Genomic DNA, 7,062 nt, shown 5'->3' on the forward strand with positions numbered 1-7,062 from the left:
CCCCTCCATTTCCCTGAAACGTCGAACTTTCCAATGAATTTTTCGTCAGTAATTAGAGATAGATTTTCCGACGGATTTTTCGTCGGTAATTAGAGACAGATTTTTCGACAAATTTTTCGTCAGTAATTGGCAACAGATTTTTCGACAAATTTTTCATCTATAATTAGAACCTTGAAAAACCATTCCAAACTTTGAATACAAACAAAAAAATCCGTCTGTAAATCTTTCAGTAAGGTAAAATAAATTTCTTTTAGATTTTTCATTGCAAAATAAACTTATTTTCATACAAAATCAATATAAATTTAATAAATATAATTTTTTATCTAATTTGTATTCGAATATTTATAATATTACAAAAAATAAACAAATTCATCGTATTATCAAACTAAAAGAAAAGTACTATAAACAAGCAAGTCAATATAATTCAAAACATAAACAAAGTGTATTGATACATCAACTACAATAATAAGTAACAACTATACATCAAAGTGTGTTGATACATCAACTATAATTCAAAATATAAACTCAATGTATTGTTCAACTATACTAAATTATGCAAATAACAAGACCACATAAAAAATTTCTCATATGTTTGAAATTTCAGGACTAAAATTTACTAAAACATCAAGACATTATCTTCGTCTCACTATTGATGCAATAAAAAAGAGAATATTTACATAGCCAATATTGATGCCTAGAGAGCTTATCGATTTGTTTGTCGACCTCATGGATCTAATAACACAATAAATAATATTAATACCTTCAAATTATTCAACTGAAATATTGAACAAACAGTTTGAACAAGGCCATGAACAAACACTTGTTTAGGGACATTTAACATCAAAAGTCCTTGAGAAACAAGGCCATGAACGAATGAATTAACACAATGATAAGTAATAAGATAGACACCGACCTCTTTGTAGAGTTCTAAGCAATCCATTGTTATATGGATGAATGATTGATAGCGTAGTTAGATTATCAAAGAAAGTGAAAGTGAATGACGAAGGCGGGGATGCGGGGGAAAGCGAGAAATGAGAAGAGCTGTCTTGAATGTGAAATTTGTGTACCTGCCAACAGAAATAGAACTCAATACATAGAGATCTTGGATGGCATGAATTACACAAATAAAAAAACTTCATCAAATTAAAGTTAGTGGGGCTTGGGTGTCATTAAGGTATCTTTTTCTTCTTTTCAGTTTGGTTTAAATCATTTCCTTAGATAAGGTTACTTTTGCCATGCCAATTATTAATTTAATCATTGCAAAAGTTTATTATACTATGATTAAGCATGCAGAACAGGTGAATATATAAAAGCATGAAAGTAAAACAATATTTTCTTAAAGCCAAAAGTGTATTCAGACCCTTGTTACTTTTAATAAAATTATTAGTTCACTTAATTTTACTTATCCGATCCATTATTTTTATCTTTAAATTTGATAAAAGTTTAAAGAGATAACAAATAATATTAATTACTCTAAAAAAAGAGGTTGGTGTGAAAAAAATAACCTGTTTCCAAGTTGAGCATGAAGGTCAATGACCATTTTCTCCTCATAATCTGAAAGAAGGCCTCTCTTTAAGTCTGGCCTAAGATAATTTGTCCACCTTAACCTATAACTTTTTCCACATCTTAATAGCCCTGCAAGAAACCATACCTGATTGTTAAAAATTCAGATTCACTACACAAGAGATTCATTATTATTTCTGCTTGGAACAAAAAATTTGTAACTCCCCACCCAAAAATCAAGAATGCAAAAGAATAGTTTTGTATATAAGATCAAAAATTTTTATTATATATTTGTTTACCTGCTAACAGAAATAGAATTCCTAGGAAGAATAGAGCTCCTTGAGTGTCTATTCTTGACAGAGCCTGCGGCACTTTTAGCTTTTGTCTTTCCAATTCACCGTAATGAATAGCATCAGTGAAGATCCAAAGGACACCAAGTCCAAGTAGCATCCCCATGTACGGAGGCAAACCTGTGAGGGCCTTGAACATGGGGACAAAAATCAAAACCCCTAAACCTACTGAGAAAACAAGCTGTCCTCGAGGTGCCATCTGTTCGGAAGCAAAGACATTTGGAGAATCTTGTCCCTTCCCATTCACTTCGCTGTAAATAAAAATAATCAAGATCATCTAAAATGTAATATGTTATGTTATGCTGAATCTCGACATTCAATTAAGCTTTGCTGGCAGATTTTTCTAGAGATAGAAGGATACCTAGTCAGGGACATGAGCGCCAATGGAACAGCTAGAGAAATGGCTGAAGGTATAAACAAACCCTAAAGGTACCTTCATTGTTTGCACTGTATATATTTGACCATGTATCCACAGCATAGTGGTGGTAACATCACCAATAGGAGTCCATGCACCACTAGCATTTGCAGCTATTACAACAACGGCTCCAAGAATCCTGTCAATAGAATAAACAAGATGTAAAAAATTGATACAATATTTGATAAGATATATTAGAACATGTTTGCAAAATTGGGAAGGAACCACTATGTATAAAACTCAAAAGGAAAGGAAATTTGGAGCCACCTTCAAGCATTGCTCTAGTTCTCTTTCAGATGGGTACCTTCCAGGTCCCTGCTGCATCTCTTTCTTTCAGATGTTGCTCTAGTTCCTCCTCTCTTTGATCTTTTAATCTTTCTTCTGACTGTTCACAAAACTGGGAAGGAACCACGTCAAGAGAAGAAAATAAAACCTTAACAAAACTGATGTAGTTAAGCATTATATTCTTGAAACTAGAAAGAAGGGAAGGAAATGCTCAGTTAATTACTACATGATTGAGTTCAGGGAAAATTTTTAATTGAAAAGCCAAGAATAGTTTTATTTAGTATTTGAAATCAGGTTTTAAAAATTGGAACCAAGTAACCAACTAGAACCTTATTATTTTGGATCTTTCTCACTTATTGGCAAAATCTATTACCAAAATTTATATTAAAGAGTGCTACAGAAACCAATTACCCGCTACACAAACTCAATAAGGATTGGAGGCCCTTCTAAACACCTTCACACAGCACAATACCTTCTATCTGTTCATCAACAAGAACAACCAAATATACTACTTCAGTACTATGTTATGACACTGAAAATTTCTATCAGACCTAGAAAACTAACATTTATACTCACTTTCTCGCTGTCTTGTAAACTTAACTCTATGAAATCCTTGTCATGCTTCTCAGCCAAAGAAGAATGTTAGAGAGAAGAAAACTTAAAATATAAAATATAAAATATATACCAACGGAAACAATAACATAAAAAGGAAAAAGGAAAGAAAAAAGCAGCAGCAATAATTACAGAAAGAAGACAACGAAGTTGTTAATTTCTTTTTAACGAAGAAATGAGTAAAATTATATGGGAATAAACCACTCAAGTGAGGAAAGTTGGAGATTCCATTTTAACAAAGTTTCTTACCTTCCGTCTATAGGCAAGTATGGTGCTTGGGCCTGCCATCACCACTGATACTGGATCAGGCTGATATCTGCCCTTGCAAAAATTCAAAAGATACCTCATATTAATGTAATTGTGAGAGAAGAGAAATTCTGATTATAGAAGAATTATGGTTCTGAAAACCGAACCGGACCGGCCGGTTCAACCGGATTAACCGAGAACCGGTCACTTAACCAATCCGGGTAAGGTCAGAAATGGTCTGACAAAAAACCGGTTAAAAAAGGTCGAACCGGCAGTTAATCGGTGAACCGAAGAACCGTCCGGTTTTTTAACGGTTTTTGGTTTGAAAATAAAAGAACAAAACGGCGTCGTTTTGTCTCTTATAAAATTAAAAAAAAAAAAAAAAAGAAAGGCTAACTATACTAACACCCACGGTAACCCACCAGACCCAATTCCCTTCTTTCCAATTCCCTCACTCCCAGTCCCAATTCCCTCACTCCCTAACCCTAGCAGAGCAAACACCGTCGCCATCGTCAGCCCCCATCCCGCCTGCTCATCGTGAAACCCCACCAGCCACCGTGAGCCCCTAGACGCCGCCACTCTTTTCTTCCTCCCCTTCTCTGTGCTTGTCGTGAAGCACCATCAACTGCCGCTACTCTTCTCCTCCTCACCGTCTCTGTGCTCGTCGTGAAGCCCACCTCTGTGATCGTCGTCGTCGGCAGCGACAGAAGGTGCCATCGTTGGCCTTGTTCTCGTCGCCGTCCCGGACGTCTCTACTTGGCTTCTATCTCTTCAAGCTCGCTCTCTCTCCCTCTCCGATCTCAGTCTGTCTCACGCGAAACGCGAACGTCTCTGCTCGCTTGTCCTCCTCGCCGTCACCGCCGTTTAACTGCTCGGCCATCACCTCCTCTCGGACGTCTCTGTTGCTCGACTGTCTTGTCTTCTCCAGTGAGCACTCCTCTGGTGCTTCTTCAGTCCTTTTTTTCTGAAATTAATTATGATTAATATATACTTCTGAGTTAATTATTCTTGTTAATTTGTCTGATTTTTGATAATTTTTTTAAGTTAAATTTTTTAAAATAATTTTGTTGATTGTTGATGGTAATTGTTAATTCTGAGTTAATTTTTTTCGCTGTTCATTGTTGTTAACAGAACTTGGATTATTGTTGTTGTTTTGTTCTGACCTCTAGTTAATTATTGTTGATTATTGGTAATTTTCTGAGTTATTTTTGTGTTATTTTTTCTAATTCTAAGTTAATTTACTAGTTGTTGGCTTGTTGCCAAGTGAAATTAGTTAAACTTAAAAAAAAACTTGGCTTGTTAGATTGATTCTGATTTATGAGCTTTGTTTTATTATACTGATTCTGATTTTTGAGTTGTTGGTTCCTGATTTTTTCTAATTCTTACTAATTCTGAGTTGTTGATGGTACTTTGCGGGGAATAAATGTGTCAATATGCAATTGAGGATTTATCTCTGATTTGATATTGGAAGAAGAGTTTTCAATGGATGATCTTGTTATGAATGAATGATCTTGTTTTCAATTGAAGATAAGTGTGTGTTCAATTGTTCAAGCCCATTGTTGGTCCAAACCCAGTAACAGAACTTTGCTAGGAACAAATGATCTTATTTTCAATGGATGCTAATTGCTTGTGTGGTTTGTTTGTTACAGAAAGTACAAAAGTTCTTTTGCAATTTGATGTCCACTCAAAATCTGCTTTTCAGTTTTTATTTTTTATTTTGAATGCTATATAGAATATTTTGGATTATGGATTCTATAATTCTGGATTTTTGAATGTTACATCAAATTTTGTAATATGGATTATCTTTATGATGGGAACAATGGAATACTTAATGATGATTATGATTATTAATGAGTAGTGTCTTTATTTAGCTGAAAACCTGTTTAATTTTTGAATGCTATATTCAATTTGATTATATATTGAATTTTTTTTATAGTTTCACTGTATATTTAATTAAATCGGTTCAACCATGGTTCGACTCCGGTTGGACCATTGAATTATTGAACCAGTTACTTGACCGGTTCAATAACCGGTCCGGTTCTCGCAACCTTGATGATTATATTCACCATTTCGTATTTACACGTTTTGTATATATTGTCTCTTTTAGTATATAAAGTGACAGGAAGACAAACAAAAAATGTAAAATATTTCTCTTTTAATACTAAAAACAAAGAAGTTTATACACTTAGGGTTAAAAAGAAAAGGAAAATGATACAAATACAATTTCTCATCATAAAAAGCTTACATCATAAAAAGCTTACCAAGTTCATTGATGAGGAAACAAAAAGAAAAGCTTACCAAAGTGCATAAATTAGTGAATTACCTGAAGCTACTTTAGGCTCATCTATTTCTTTGACTTTCTTCTCAAGTAATTCAAAGTCAGTTTTACCATTCTAAGGCAGCACTATTTCCAATCAAACCATTAACTCCCAAAATTAAAAGAAAAATGTACCTCTATCTGAGCACCTAGGTTAGTGTCAAAAATCTGGTCGCTTTTTAACAAGCTGAGCAAGGGAACCATCTAATGGAAATTAAAAAGAAAAAATTAGTATGATTTATGAGTGAAGTTTTGACATGGAGTCTCTAGATCTAAATTAGAAAAATATTGATAAATAGGTGTAAGCAATGGTACCTCAATTAACTTAGCAGCATTCTTGAATCCACGAGCCATTGTGTCCATTCCAACAATGTGAGCTATGAACAAGTCTTCAACATCTGTGCTTTCTCTCCACCTAAATTATTTGGAAGAGAAAAGGATTAAACTAGAACTATTCGGATTAGTATACACTATTTCATAGTTTGTATCTGTGCATAGATACTGTTTCATGGTTGCTGCTTCATGGTTTCCACCAAATTCTGCAAATGAAGGATTGACTTATTCATTTCTGTCCCAGAAACATGTTCTTTAAAATTATATGTAGTAGACAATTCAGAATAGAATTTAAATGCATACTTTCTCCTTTGGAGTGAGTGCATCAGGTGAACAATAATTTTGCCCGTCGAATACTCCTACAAGGATGTAGATGGAATTGAATAGCAGGACTTTAGGTTATTGTGTCGCACAATAGCTATAGAGCTTGTGATCATTTATCACACAAGTCTTGGCATGGCTAGTAATTGCTGTCCATGACTTAATTGGAATGCTGCCACACTTCTGCACCTCAATGAAAAATTCTTTAGCATTTTATGACATTCCATAATCATAAGAAAATAAAAAGAAACCAGATTTATTACCACATAAGAATTCCATGGGAAGAGAGCCGTTTGTGGATTTTTCCATCCTTTGCAATTTTCTCCAAACGCCGTATATCATCATTCAAGTATGGAGGGTAGTGTTTCTTGTAAGCTACAACAAAAGACATCACAATATCACATGTAAGTTTGTGCACAATGATCCCAGATGAAATAATTATTCGGTTTTAAGACTCACATTCTCCACGATTATCTTTGACGACGAAAGGTTCACTTGTACCTTCCTTTATGCTTGCTCGAGAGGAAGTTGATTCAACAACTTTGGCTCCTAATTTGAACTTTCTGCTTCTCAACCATTTTGAATTATCAGTTAAGGTAAGTTTCTTGTTGCTCTACATGATTAAATATAATAGAAAATAAAAAATTATAAAATGAATACATACTTAATGCATTATTTAT

General features: G+C 34.1%; 1 pseudogene; it reads right to left on the reverse strand.

Annotated features, from left to right (window-relative positions):
• Positions 1-550: 550 nt before the first annotated feature.
• LOC130982176 (uncharacterized) lies at positions 551-4,128 on the reverse strand (annotated as a pseudogene).
• Between the last annotated feature and the right edge of the window lie 2,934 nt (positions 4,129-7,062).

The sequence above is a fragment of the Arachis stenosperma genome, chromosome 1 (genome assembly GCF_014773155.1).
Source record: "Arachis stenosperma cultivar V10309 chromosome 1, arast.V10309.gnm1.PFL2, whole genome shotgun sequence".
Classification (NCBI taxonomy): domain Eukaryota; kingdom Viridiplantae; phylum Streptophyta; class Magnoliopsida; order Fabales; family Fabaceae; genus Arachis; species Arachis stenosperma.